Source organism: Enhydra lutris, unplaced genomic scaffold (assembly GCF_002288905.1).
Source record: "Enhydra lutris kenyoni isolate GAN:26980312 unplaced genomic scaffold, ASM228890v2 scaffoldscaffold3, whole genome shotgun sequence".
Lineage (NCBI taxonomy): Eukaryota > Metazoa > Chordata > Mammalia > Carnivora > Mustelidae > Enhydra > Enhydra lutris.
Window position 1 is genome coordinate 48,121,442 of NW_019154087.1, and position 15,582 is coordinate 48,137,023.

Consider the following 15,582-nt stretch of genomic DNA (forward strand, 5'->3'; position numbering starts at 1 on the left):
ACAAGTTTTCAACTTCTTTGGGTGAATATACAAGAAAATGGTTGTTAATCATATGGTAAGAGTATGTTTAGTTTTAAAAGAAATTGCCAAACTGTCTTTCAGGGTGGGAGTGCCATTTTGCATTCCACCAGCATTAAATGAGCATTCCCATTGCTCCAAATCTTCATAGCACTTGATATTGTCAGTGGTCCAGATTCTGGCTATTCTAATAGGTGTAGAATACTAGCTCACCATTGTTTTAATGCCAACAATGACATATGATGTAAAACATCTTTTCATATGCTTATTTGCAATTAGTATATCTTTTTTGGTGAGATATCTGTTAAGTTTTTAACTTTACAATAGAGTATAGCTTGTTCACTAGTTTAAGCATCATGACTTTGGTGTCATATCTAAAAAGTTGTCGCCATACCCAAGCTTACCTAGGTTTTCTCTTATATTATATTCTAGGAATTTTATAGTTTTGCATTTTACATTTAAGTCTGGTTCTTTGGGAGTTAATTTTGGTGAAGGGTATGGTCTGTGTTCATTATTCTTTTTTATTTTCTCTTAATTTCTTTCCTTCTCTCCCTTTCCTTCCTTCCTTGTTTCCTTCTTCCCTTTCTCCATTCATTTATTCATTCCTTCCTTCTTTCCTTCCTCCCTCCCTCCCTCCTCTTCTCTCCCTCTCCTTCCCTCCTTCCTTCCTTCCTTCCTTCCTCTTTCTTTCTTTCTTTTCTTCTTTCTTTCTCCTTTTCTTTGGATGTCCAGTTGTTCCAGCACCATCTGTTGAAAGGACTACCTTTGCTCTATTGTATTTCCTTTGCTTTTGTTAAAGGTCAGTTGACTACATGTATGTTATTCTATTTCTGGGCTCTCTATTCTGTTCCATTGATCTATTTCCTTTTCTTTCACAGATACTATGCTTTTTGATTACTGTGGCTTTATTTTTTTAAGATTTTATTTATTTATTTGACACAGAGAGAGAGATCACAAGCATGCAGAGAGGCAGGCAGAGAGAGAGGAGGAAGCAGACCCCCCGCAAAGCAGAGAGCCTGATATGGGGCTCGATCCCAGAACCCTGGGATCGTGACCTGAGCCGAAGGCAGAGGCTTTAACCCACTGAGCCACCCAGATGCCCCTACTGTGGCTTTATAATAAGTTTTGAAGTAGAGTAATATCAGTCTTCCAACTTTGTTTTTCTCCTTCAATATTGTACTGGCTGTTTTAGATCTTTTGCCTCTATATAAGCTTTAGAATCAGTGTGTCAATGGCAGTAAAATAACTTGCTGGGATATTGATTAAAATTGCATTAAATGTATAATTAAGTTAAGAAGTGACATTTGAAACTATTGAGTCTTCTTATTTAGGAACATGAAATATCCCTTCATCTGCTCATTTGTTCTTTGATTCTGTCCATCAGAGTTTGTAGCTTTCTTCATATAGATCTTTTAGTTATTTTGTTAGATTTATAACTAAGTGTGTCATTTCGAAGGATGGTAATAAAAATGGTATTGTGTTTTTCTAATCTCAAATTCCACTTGTTCACTGCTGGCATATAGAAAAGCAATTGATTTTTGTTTATTAACTTTTTTTCCTAAACACTTGCAATAATCATTCATTAGTTCTAAGATTTCTTGTAGATTCTTTCAGATTTTCTACATAGATGATCATATCATCTACAAACAAAGACAGTTGATTTATTCCTATCCAATCCGTATAACCTGTTTGTCATTTTCTTATCTCACTGTATTAACTAGGACTTCCCACACGGTGTTGAAAGGGAGTGGCAAGAGGGGACATTTTTGCTTTGTTCCTGATCTTCCCATACAGTGTTGAAAAGGAGTGGTGAGAGGGGCTATTTTTGTTTTGTTCCTGAAACTCCAAGGGATAGCTTTTAGTTTCTCACCAATAAGTATCATAATACTGATACTCAAACTTTCAGATGTAAAGAATGATTTCAATCACAAATCAATTATTCGTGCATTTGCAGAATCATATTTAGGTGAAAAACTCCATCTCAACAGTGACATGTTTAAAAAGTAAAAATATATGTATCTCTCAACAAATCACAGAAAGTTAAATTTGGGCCACAACCAGTAACTGCTGATATGAATATTGAGTCTAAAACACAAAGTAGTGTGGCACCTGGGTAGCTCAGTCAGTTAAGCATCTGCTTTCAGTGCAGGTCATGATCCCAGGGTCCTGGAATTGAGCCCCACATCAGGCTCCCTGCTCAGTGGGGAACATGCTTCTCCCTCTCCTGCTCCCACTGCTTGAGCTCTCTCTCTCTGTCAAATAAATAAATAAAATCTTTAAAAATAAATAAATACATTAAATAAAATACAGAGTAGGGGTGCTACACAGGAGAGACTCAGACTGTAAGTTTCATGAACTTGTATTCACTGATATAAAGCCTAGAATGTATGATGTACCATACAGCTACTCATTGAATGTGCTAATGAACAAAATTGTTTAGGAAGGTAAAATAACAATTTTGCTTCCATTTTCACTTTTAGAGCAACCATCCGTAAGAAAGAACTCCTTCCCAGAGAAGCACAGTCGTGTTGACTAAAGTGGTAAGGGACAGAATCATTCCTGAAGTCATGGCTACTAGTTTCTTAGGAAAATTAATGTGCGAAAGGACAATAGTGAGTAGTTTTCCAAAATTCCATTAATTCACAAAAGTTAATTAGCCAGAATTAAAATTCTGAAGACTGTGTCCATATATCATATTTTGGATATTGTAAGAAGATAATTTCTGACTGAGCCAAAGGGAATGTGAAAGGGGCAGAGGCTTTGTGACAGAAATAGTTATGATGGAATGTTGGATATTCCACACCTGCAGTAGAAGCTCGATTATTGCTGCCTGCCCACACTAGTATCATTGCTGAAGTTACTACTAGTGCCCAGAATCAAGATTTTGTTCGTATCATATTAGGTTTTCACATGTGGAATATTATTTCCACTACACATGGGAAGGAACAACATGTTAAAAGAGAATCATTTGCATATATGATTAACCTCCACATTCACACAATAATTAACATTGTAAAATTAACTGAAATTATTGAAACCAAATTATACTTGCTTTGTTTATACCAGAAAATAAATATTAACAAGAAGACAACATATATTACATTACATAAGTAACAAAACATAAGAACTAATATAATTATACTTAATATAGCTTAGTAGATCTTCAAAATTAGAGTTGATTTCTTCTTACTTTTTCTTTTTAAGATTGCATATCAGTTCAAATTTCCAAAGTTCAAGAAGTCAGGATATTCATCCCCTTCTGTGGGACTTCATACTGAAACTATAAAACAATAGCAAACATTACACTACATTAACTAAAGTATATTTTAGTACAAATTTAAGAGAAAAAAAGATTTAACCAGAGGGAAGGGGAGTGGGGAGGGTTGGGTTAAACAGGTGATGGGGACTAAGGAGTGTGCTTCTCCTGACGAGCACTAAGTGACATATGGAATTGTTGAATAACTTTATTGTACACCTGAAACTAATGTAACACTATAAAAATAAAATAATGAAAAAAGATTTAAGTTGTGCATTTCATGTTAACAATATTACTGGAATTGAGAAAATGGATGATCAAAATGGACAAGAATTTTCAATGAAGTTTTATAAACTTTTTTATTATCAATAACAACTGACAGACTTTCCACTTTTGAACATTTTATAACATTGATATATTTTTATTTATATTTAAGACCTGTATGTAATTTCTATCAACCATATGTGGACTTCAAACTCTTGATTTTTTTTTGATAAATAAACATTTTTTTAAATTTTTTTTAAGATTTTATTTATTTATTTGACAGAGAGAGATCACAAGTAGACGGAGAGGCAGGCAGAGAAAGAGAGAGAGAAAGGGAAGCAGGCTCCCTGCTGAGCAGAGAGCCTGATGCGGGACTCGATCCCAAGACCCTGAGATCATGACCTGAGCCGAAGGCAGCGGCTTAACCCACTGAGCCACCCAGGTGCCCTTGATAAATAAACTTTTGACTGAAATTAATCTTCATGATAAATGAAGATGATAAAGATCTGATAGAATCTCACATGTGTTATTACAGTGGTGCTTGCAAATATGCAAATATTAAGAATATATACATGGGGCACCTGGGTGGCTCAGTGGATTAAGCCTCTGCCTTCAGCTCAGGTCATGATCTCAGGGTCCTGGGATCGAGCCCCACATCAGGCTCCCTGCTCAGCGGGGAGCCTGTTTCCCCCTCTCTCTCTGCCTGCCTCTTTGCCTACTTCTGATCTTTGTTTGTCAAATAAATAAATAAAATATTTTAAAAAAAGAATATATACAGGGGCTCCTGGGTGGCTCAGTGGGTTGAGCCTCTGCCTTCAGCTCAGGTCATGATCTCAGGTGCCTGGGTTGGAGCCCCGCATCTGGCTCTCTGCTCAGCAGGGAGCCTGCTTCCCCTTCTCTCTCTGCCTGCCTCTCTGCCTACTTGTGATCTCTCTCTCTGTCAAATAAATGAATAAAATCTTAAAAATATATACATATACATACTCTGTAATCAATTACTTGGTTCAATACCATTAATTTAGCACTTCTATGGCAGTAGCCTGAGTATGATTTCAATGAAATCATCAGGAACACTAATGTTAGGTTTTAAACGTCTGGACTGGGTACTCTCATTGTTAATGTTCAGATTATTTAACATAAAAAGAACACTAAAGGTTTTCAAAATGTGTATTATACTTTAAAAGGCACTCATTTTTATTAATGACACCAAAACTTATTACAGTTAAAGGCATCTTCATTAAATAAACATCATTGTTTCCACAAGATTGACAATGCACTTAAACATTGTCAGTTTTTTGAAATATCTCTTAAAATTTTTGATATTCTAGGAAGTTTGAGGTCTTTAGCTGTTTATAAGTGTTGGTTGATCATCCAAATAAGAAGCAATAGGAAAACAAAGAACTTCAGAGAAGAATAAGAGCAGAAGATGAAAATATGTTGGAAACAAAGTATCAATACATGTAGTCCCAAAATTTAGGGTCACTAGATAAAAAATAGGGTCAGGTCAAATTTTTATCCAATAAAATAGAGAAATTCAACATGTGAATTCACTAAATTCACAAATCATGTTGATTTCATATGATTATTTTTAAGATATTTGGGTATGAAATAAATAGCCTTTGAGATTTGTGCTTATTTATTTTTATGGCTTTTTAAACAGTGGTTTGAACATTTGTCAAAGAAATGCAGTTGGAGTTTTTTAGACAAAAAATAAATTGGCAGCTCCATATATTCAAAGGTATTGTTCATCCACCCAACTGCACCTTTAAACATGTGTTAGGAAGTTGGCTTCTTGCCTTGGCTTAACACAAGATAAAGTGAGGTCCTGCATAAGTAGTAAGGAAAGTTTTGTTCCATATAGACAATTTTACTTAATAGTTAATACATCAGTAAATTTAATTCAAGATATCCTTCCATGCAAAATATACTGAATGTCTGATATTTTGGAGACTTTTATAGATTTCAGTGATTTATTTTGTGCTGACATAAGATATTCAATGCATAAATTCATGAGAATGAAACATGTGCTGTGAATATAATGCTCCAAAATTACAAGGGATTTTAGAGTACAGAAATACGGTCTCTTCATTAGCCCAAGGTCTTGTATTAGGGACAGCCAAACTGTCTCCAAGCCAGGGTTTTAAACCCTGGCTGTATGCAAGACATTTTAGAATTTTAAAGTTACCTAATACCTCCTTCCAGACTGCAACATAGAGCAATTACATGAAAATCTATGAAGTTGGATTTTAAGCATGATCATATATGTATTTTAAGTACTTTAGGTGCAACCTGGATGGCAAAGTGCTCATCTGTACAATGGGATGATTTGCCTTCACATGAAGCAGTATTTCCCATGGAGGACGGTTTTGTTCCTCATAAGATATTTGGCAAAATCTGAAAACATTTTTGGTTGTCACAGTTTAGGAGTATTTTTGAGAAATTCTGAGATAGGAGTCACTAATGACTAGTGTGTCTGGAGACCAAAACCCAAATCCATGTATCTTAGATCATTTTTAAAGTACCTTCTATTTATCTTCTAATTCTGCAACCTGTAAGCAAAAATAGGAAAAAAGGACATTTTCTCTTTCTTTTCAACTTCAGTTTTCTGTTTCTTCAACTGTTTATCTTCTCTACTGCTAGCCAGTTCGAAAGCAGACAGATAGCATGAAAAGTTCAGGCAATTCCTTCTCTCCCTCCCTCTTTTTCTCCCTCTCTTGTACCTTCCTTCCTTCCTTTTAACCCTCCCTCCTCCCTCCTTCCTTCCCTCCTTCCTTTTCCTTCCTTCCTTTCTTCCTTTGTTTTTGCATATTTAACCCTTTCATATGTTTCCAAAGCAACTGTATTGTTAAGTAATAACTATATTTTAAAGAAAGGAACCTATCAGACCAATGGACCATGGCAGAGACCACTGAATTCACAGTGTACAATTGATCACCTGACCCATATATCCTTATGGTAATGTCGCATAGGTGGTCAAGGAAAGAATAATCTCTTGTAAGAAAGCCCATTTTGATACTGCAATAAAAAGTCACCTAAATTATAAAAAAAATAATGTGCTTTATTTACATAATAAATTTGTCAGAAAGGGATAATTTATAAGATTCTACTGTGAGGCAGCTTGAGGTGGGAGATGATAGAAGCTGGTTTGAGATAACATATTGGAGTTTGAAAGAGGATGACGTTAGAGAGACATAGTCATCCTTTACTTGGTGAGAAAGAATTGAGCTCTCTGAATGTCTTGAATGAAGATGGTATAAAGAAGGGCAGAAAGTTTGAGAATATAACTATGGTGAGGGACAATTTTTATGTTAAAAAACTGAACATTAGGTCCATATACAATGGACAAAATGCAAATCAAAGGTTTTACAATTATCTGATGTTTTGATTAATACATAGTAGTTAAGCAAAATGACTGTATTTCTTCGGTCATCAGAGATTTTGGGGGGGGGCAGGGACGGTAAGGGTAGCTTAAATTATTTAGTTACTATTTTATTCCTATTATAGGATGGTTGCATTTCTAAAACCTGAGAGTTTTTTTCTTCTTCAGGAGGAATTGTTCCGTAAATTGGTATTGATTTGGTGTGTCCATGGAGTAGATGAGTTCATGATCTTCCTATGTCACCATCTGGACCAGAGCTCTCTAAAGCTCCAGTGTTCTTTTGCATAAACTAATGATTCCAGCTTCCTTTAATTAAGGGAATTATAGCTTTGACATCCACAGTATTCATTGGAAACTCTAGAAAATTCATCATTCCAGAAATGTTATGAAGACCCATAGTTGGACAGGGACGAAGCAAAGTCCAGGACTGGCACCAAGATTTACAGGCATTCAGCTATCTGTAGGCTTACACCTCATCAGGAACACATTTTCATTGGTCTGTGTTGCTCATATACTTGGGCTACAATTTTTTTCTTAAATATCTTTGTTTCTGCGTAATAATTGCTTGATTCTCATGACTATGCTTTTGCCTTGGTGTTCTGGTTGAAAGCTGGAGACCGGTCCTGAAGCTGGAGACCGGTCCTGACCTCCAAGCCCCAAATAGCCTTTGCCAGTCCCTTGCTCCAATACCACAGTTCTGGTCCTCAAAACTACCAGCAGGCTAGAGCAAGGTAAATGCAATGATTGCTAGTAATGAACTCAAGCTCTCCAAGTGAGTGAGTGAGTGAGTGAGTGAGTAAAGGAAAACTCAACATGAAAGAAAACATTTGGTAGAGTTGTCAGTGATTCTTGACCCAAAACTAAGTCTTTTCTAGAACATAAGAACAAGTCAGCTTTCATCATTTTGATCCTGCATGCAAAAAACAGAAATGAAATATTTGCAGTGATGTCAGCTGGCTTTGAAATCAGCAGACCTTGGCTCACACCATTCAACAAATTGGCACATTTATTGGAAATGATGTTCAAAGCAGCTTATAGTAGGAATGGGAAAAGCAGCTTTTGCTTCTCTGCAAAGAAATATACAACAGCACTTCCTTTGGAATTCACATTCATGCTTGACATTCTAAGCATGGAAATGTGCAGAAAGATGAAGGCATCCTATATTCAAATTTAATTAATTAATTAATTTTTTGGCCATGAAACTATCTGTAACAGCAGGTGCTGATTGATCTAATGACAAGTGTACTTATGTTTACCCATGGAGTGTCCTGTTTCACTGTGAAGTACTTCTGTATAAAGACTGAAGTTAATTAGGGGCGCCTGGGTGGCTCAGTGGGTTAGGCCGCTGCCTTCGGCTCGGGTCATGATCTCAGGGTCCTGGGATCGAGTCCCACATTGGGCTCTCTGCTTGGCAGGGAGCCTGCTTCCCTCCCTCTCTCTGCTTGCCTCTCTGTCTACTTGTGATCTCTCTCTGTCAAATAAATAAATAAAATCTTAAAAAAAAAAAAAGACTGAAGTTAATTAAATTAAATCCATACATTTTAGGGTTTGAAGGTGGTTTACTAATAAGATACTGGTAAAGTACATATAGACCAACCTGCAAAGAGGTTGGTCTTTGGTGCAGGGGTTCTCCCATCCAAACGTTTACTCTCTTCAATCGTCACTAGTCCAGATCTTGCAGAGACTCCTGTAGTGCTGACCAGTTAAAAATCATGGTCTAAAGCTCTTTTCCATCTTGCAAGATGGTGAGTGAAAAAGTTGAGATGTCAGATATTAAGAAGAAGAAACCTGAAGCCAAGATAACTGATGCTGGTGGCAAGGTGGAGAAGAGTAATCTCAACTCTACAATGCAGAAGATGGGGAAAACCCATGGCAGCCGAAACCATGTCCTAGTCAGAAGGAAGTGGAAGATATTCCTGATTGGCCTTGTATTCCACAGAGGCCTTGTACAAGAGGAAATACTGAGCAGCTAAAACCAAGGTTGAAAAGCAAAAGGAGAAGATTTCTGGCTACTGTCAGGAAAACGGTTATTGGTTACAAGAATGGTGGTACCCAAGTGGTTACATTTTGGAAAATCTCTGGGTATTACCCTACTGAAGGTGAGCCTCAGAAGATGTTGAGCCATGGTGCGGTGGGAGGTGGAGGGGCTGTAAGTCAGAAGGTGAGAAAACTGTGAGCTAGCATCACTCCTGGCACCATCTTGATCATCCTCACTGGGAGCCAAAGAGGCAAGAGGGTGCTTTTCCTGAAGCAGCTGAACAGTGGCTTGCTACTTGCAACTGGATCTCTGGCCCTCAATTGAGTTCCTCTGTGTAGAACACACCAGAAATCTGTGATTGCCACTTGCACCAAAATCAATATTGGCAATATTAAAATCTTGAAACATCTCACTGATACTTACTTCAAGAATAAGAAGCTGAGTACACCCAGATGCCAGGAGGGTGAGGTCTTTGTCACAGGGAAAGAGAGAAAGGAGATTACAGAGCAGTGCAAAGTTAGTCAGAAAGCTGTGGACTTGAAATTCATCCCACAATCCAAGTTGTTCCTCAGCTTCAATGCTACCCCCCACTCTGTGATTTCTCTCACAAATGGCGTTTATCCTTCACAAGTTGGTGTTCTAAATAACGGATCCATTAGAAACAACAAGCATGGTCTCAAGAAAAAGAAAAGACAGGAAAGGGAAGGGAAGGGACTGGAAGGGAAGGGGAAAGAAAGACACATATGGGCATTAGAACAGCAAAATTCTGGAGATACTCCTTCTATAGTCATTCTCAAAAAATATGTATTTATTTTAAGATGAGAATTCCAAGTTAATAATACAGGGACGAACTTCAGGGGAAAAAAGAGCCAGTTCACAACACCACCACATCCCTTATGTATTTAGTGTTCAATGTTGGAAAGAGAATTTCATATACTTTACTATAGTCTTTAAGCTGCAATTAACAGAACAATTAAGCAGTACAGAAACTATGCTTGCAGGACACATTCATCATATTTAAAACTGTTCTATAATTTCATAATTTGATACATTTCTCTTGGGATCCTAACGTTTGACAAAAATGTCATTTACCAGAGAATCTTGCATAATATTTATTGTCCCTAGAGATGCTGGTTAATAATCAAGTTATATTTAAAGACTATTTGAGGGCGCCTGGGTGGCTCAGTGGGTTAAGCCGCTGCCTTCGGCTCAGGTCATGATCCCAGGTCCTGGGTTCGAGGCCCACATCGGGCTTTCTGCTCAGCAGGGAGCCTGCTTCCTCCTCTCTCTCTGCCTGCTTCTCTGCCTACTTGTGATTTCTCTCTGTCAAATAAATAAATAAAATCTTAAAAAAAAATAAATAAAATAAAAATAAAGACTATTTGATCTCATATTTCTGCGGGTAAACTCTAAGAGCTATCATGGCTTGTGCCTAACATTTCTCTATGAGTACATGTTAGAGAAGGGAACAAGTACAAACAGGGTTAAGTTCAGAAAAAATAAGCACAAGGTAAATCATGTGGAAGAAAAACAAAGACCACAAATACCAGGTGGGACAAATTTGCCTTTGTGCAAACATTTTAGGACAAATTTAGAAATGGTCATACTTAACCACAGGATAAGGGTGAATCAACACAGTGGACCACAAGTAATAAAAACAAGTGTGAAACAATGAGCTGTGAATGGGGAAAATACTGAGCTATTACCCTTTTTATTAGCCCAGTCTTCACCAAAAATAATAAATTCCATTGATCCGTGGAAGGAAGCTTAATATAACAAGTACTTTTAAATGCTGGGTCAATTTCTGTTTTCTGCAACTAAGAAATGTAGAAATAAATGAATTAAAATAAAAATTATATCAAAATCATTCTTCATATTTATTAATTCATGCTTAATAATTGCATATTTCAACCTTCTATTTCTATTTTAATTATGTTAATAGCTTTTGGTGTTCTCTTTTTTTTTTCTTATGTCAATTTTCATTTTATATTCCTTTTGGAATGTATTTATGCTTTTTCCAACTGTATAGCTAATCAATTTTGTATATTATTTTTGTTTTAATCTCTGCTGTGTCTTTGAAATTATATATGTATACATACTTATGAAAATATATTTGACAATGTATTTCTACATGAATACTTTCTATAAGAAAGTAGAAACAAGATTAAGTTCATACTGTAATTCTAAATAATTTTATTTTTCTCTCCCTACTCTATTTCTTGTCAATGTCTGTTTTTGTTGTTGTTGTTGTTGTTGTAAAGATTTTATTTATTTATTTGACAGAGAGAGAGAGATCACAAGTAGGCAGAGCAGCAGGCAGAGAGAGAGGGAGAAGCAGGCTCCATGCCGAGCAGAGAGCCCGATGTGGGGCTCGATCCCAGGACTGTGAGATCATGACCTGAGCTGAAGATAGAGGCTTAATCCACTGAGCCACCCAGGTGCCCCCAATGTCTGGTTTTTAATCTGTAAAATAGTTTCTCTAATTTTAATTTATTTATGTTTTTAATGTATTTATTCACTTATGTCTACCTTTATTTTTTTAAATTTTCTTCTATTTTTATTCCAGTAGGATCACCCAGTTATTGGTGTCTCTTACTCTTATTTTAATACATATATTTACAGTTATAAATTTCCCCATAAGTATTGTTTTGATTTTAGTTGTCAAATTTTGACATGTAGTAGGTTTGTTTTCATTAAAATCTAAAGTGCTTCATAAATTTCTCTTTACACAAATTACCTTTGATAGTTTTTTATTGTACAGATCATAGGCCATCTTTACAGCTATCCTTGGTGATTAACTTTTAAATATTTTTGCTTAGTTTTTACTGACTCCATCTATCATTATAGGAAAGAAATATTTTTGACTGCACAGATAATTTTCTTCATCCAAGTTCTATAAAGCTTTGCTTAGTAATTTTGAAAAAGCATTGCAAGATTAATATTTTTCTCATATTATGAAAAATAACATATTTTTCATCTTTTCATCATTATGTCAACTGGATCTATTGTTTTGAATTTTTTGTTTTTTGACCCATGTGTCAGTCAGGTTTTAGTCATGGAAAGACATTGCATTTGATGTATTTCAAGATAAAATAGAGTTGGAAACTAGACACCTGGCATATCTCACATATCCATTTATCTTGAAGAATGCTAGACTTATTTTTCTTACTGGACTACCTCTTCCAAGATTATTTTCCAAGAGAGTCTTTATATGAGTTTAAAATTTCTGAAACTCTGTATGCTTAAATTCTTTTTGTGTCTTCACTTCTAAATGGCAGTTGTGTGGGCTAAAAACATTATCTTGACTTGAGTTTCTTTTCCTTCAGCCCTGTAAAAATATTACTTATTCTCCTACTCACTCAGCTATTGCTAATGAGAAAATTGAAATAAATCTGTATCTTGTTTCTTTATGGCTGGTCGGCTTTTTCTTTCAGGAGGATTTTATCTTTTAAATCTTTAGTTTTAACATAATGTGTCTATATGTAGAAATTTTAGAATCTGTTTTGTATGGCAGCACTGGAAACCTTTCAATCTGAATTCACTTTTCCTTAACTAGGAGAAATTCTGAGTCAATGTTCCATGAGTCTATTTCCTTAAATATTTTCTTTTCTGCTCTTTTCTTTTCAAAAAAATTTTATGTATTTCAGGGAGAGAGAGAGGGGCATGAGCAGGGTGGAAAGGCAAAGGGAGAGGGAGAAGCAGGATCCCCACTGAGCAGGGAACCCAATGCTGACTGGTACCACCCCAGGATCCTGAGACCATGACCTGAGTGACCTCAAGGCAGATGCTGAACTGACTAAACCACCTAGGCACCGCTCTTTCCTTCCACTCTTACTTTTGTGTGGGGTCTCTTAATTTAGAGATCACAACATTTCTGTTTTATCACCCATACATTTTTTACTTTCCTTAATATTTCTCTTTGCAGCTTCCCAATGGTCTCTGAAAGATATTAACCCAATATTCTAATGCTTAAATTTATTTTGAGCTCTATGCAGACTATTCTTCAATCCATCCACTAGATTTGTATCAACTGCATTATTTCTCAGAGGCTATATTTACAGTTGGCCTTTCTTCATGACTACTTCTTTCTTAGTTTTACACATATGCTCCTTCACCTTTTTGACAATATTTTTTAGGCTAATTCTAAATTTTTGCTCTCCTTCTTTATTAACTTTGCTTTGTCTGGGATACTCTACTCAGTTTTTCCTTCTCTATCTAAAATTATGTAGTGCTCAAAGTTTGATTATTACACTTTGTGAAAAAATATTGTTTCAAATATTCCATCAGGTACCTTGGTTCTTAATTTAGGCCTGATGGAGGAAGTGATGACTACTGGGTATTTAGCCTAAAGATACAAACGTAGTGATCCAAAGGGCACGCACACCCAAATGTTTATAGCAGCAATGTCCACAATAGCCAAACTATGGAAAGAACCTAGGTATCCATCAACAGATGAATGGATAAAGAAGATGGGATGGACACACACACACACACACACACACAATGGAATACTATGTAGCCATCAAAAATGAAATCTTTCCATTTGCAATGACATGGATGGAACTAGAGGGTATTATGTTAAGCGAAATAAGTCAACTGGAGAAAGAAAACTATATGATCTCTCTGATATGAGGAATTTGAGAGGCAGGAGGGGGGTCATGGAAGGTAGGGAGGGAAAAAATGACACGGATGGGACTGGAGAGAGAGACGAACCATGAGACTCTTAATCTCAGGAAACAAACTGAGGGTTGCTAACAGGTAAGGGGAAGGGATTTGATGGCTGGCTTATGGATATTGGGGAGGGTATGTGCTATGGTGAGTGGCTGTGAATTGTGTAAGACTAATGATTCACAGACCTTACCCTTAAAGCAAATAATACATTTGATGTAAAAAAGAAAAAAAAAGAATATTGTGATTACATAATGTATCATCCAAGTCAGGACATTTTTGAATGAGAAAGAGTATGTTAACATAATTAAAAGCAGGGAGACTTTGGTGGCTCAGTAGGCTAAGTGGCTGCTTTCAGCTCAAGTCATGATCTCAGGGTCTTACGATCAAGCCCTCAGTCAGGGTTCCCCACTCAGCAGGGGGTTTACTTCTCCCCCTCTCTCACTCATTCTCTCTCTCTTTTTCAAGTAAGTGCAAAAAATCTTTTAAAAATAATTAAAATCATGCAATTTTATTAAATAGTTATAGAATGATGACATGTTTTATTTTACCATGGATCTGCAAATAGTTATTTTCACAAACTATTTTCAAAGATAAAGTTCTTTCAAAAATAAAATTGCCTACATTAAATTTTGAAAAATTGGTTCATTTTTATTGCTTAATTGAACATTAATTTAAAAAAATACCATAAGCAGAATTGCAGAATCATTATTCTGGATGTATGTGTTTATTATACATATGATATATAATTTTATATATATTTATATATAAGTTACTTATATATAAATCAAATGTCTTTAATAAAACAGAACTGATATATATCTGGGAGTATATTTTTAAAATATGCTTTAGTTATTTTTACATTTTTATAAAACTCATGTAATCTTCAAACTTTTATTTTATGTTTAAAAAAATTAAAGATAAGGGGAGGAGTCAAGATGGCGGAGAAGTAGCAGGCTGAGATTATTTCAGGTAGCAATAGATCAGCTAGATAGCTTATCTAAAGATTGCAAACACCTACAAATCCAACGGGAGATTGAAGAGAAGAACAGCAATTCTGGAAACAGAAAATCAATCACTTTCTGAAAGGTAGGACTGGCGGAGAAGTGAATCCAAAGCGACGGGAAGATAGACCACGGGGGGAGGGGCTGGTTCCCGGCAAGTGGCGGAGCAACGGAGCACAAAAGCAGGACTTTTAAAAGTCTGTTCTGCTGAGGGACATCGCTCCAGAGGCTAAACCAGGGTGAAGCCCATGTGGGGTCAGCGTGGCCTCAGGTCCCGCAGGGTCACAGAAGGATCGGGGGTGTCTGAGTGTCGCAGAGCTTGCAGGTATTAGAACGGGGAAGCCGGCTACAGAGACAGAGCCAAGGAGTGAGCTCTCAGCTTGGGGTTACCTTGAACCGGTTGCAGGCTCGGTGAGCTCAGAACGCAGCTGTAGGCCAGGGAGATGGGAGTAAATGGGCGCTGTTCTCTGAGGGCACACTGAGGAGTGGGGCCCCGAGCTCTCAGCTCCTCCAGGCCAGAGACTGGGAGGCCACCATTTTGATTCCCATCCTCGGGAACTCTACAGAAGCCGCTCAGGGAACAAAAGCTCCCGAAAGCAAACCTGAGCGGATTACTCAGCCCGGTCCCTGGTAAGGGCGGCGCAATTCTGCCTGAGGCAAAGACACTTGAGAATCACTACAACAGGCCCCTCCCCCAGAAGATCAACAAGAAATCCAGCCAGGACCAAGTTCACCTACCAAGGAATGCAGTTTCAATACCAAGGAGAGCAGTGGAATTCCAGATGAGGAGAAAGCAAAGCACAGAACTCATGGCTTTTTCCCCATGATTCTTTAGTCTTACAGTTAATTTAATTTTTTTTCTTTTTCAATTTTTTTTCATTCTTCTTCTGCTAAATTTTTTTTAACTTTTACCCTTTTCTTTTTTTAACATTTTTAACAAGTTTATCTAATATATATATTTTTTTTCTTTTTAATATTTTTTCTTTATTCCTTTTCTTTTTATTTTTAATTGTTT

General features: G+C 36.6%; 1 pseudogene; it reads left to right on the forward strand.

The window, feature by feature from the left end:
- Positions 1 to 8,659: 8,659 nt before the first annotated feature.
- The window catches only part of LOC111152869, a 41,152-nt pseudogene continuing 34,229 nt past the window's right edge, over positions 8,660 to 15,582 (forward strand).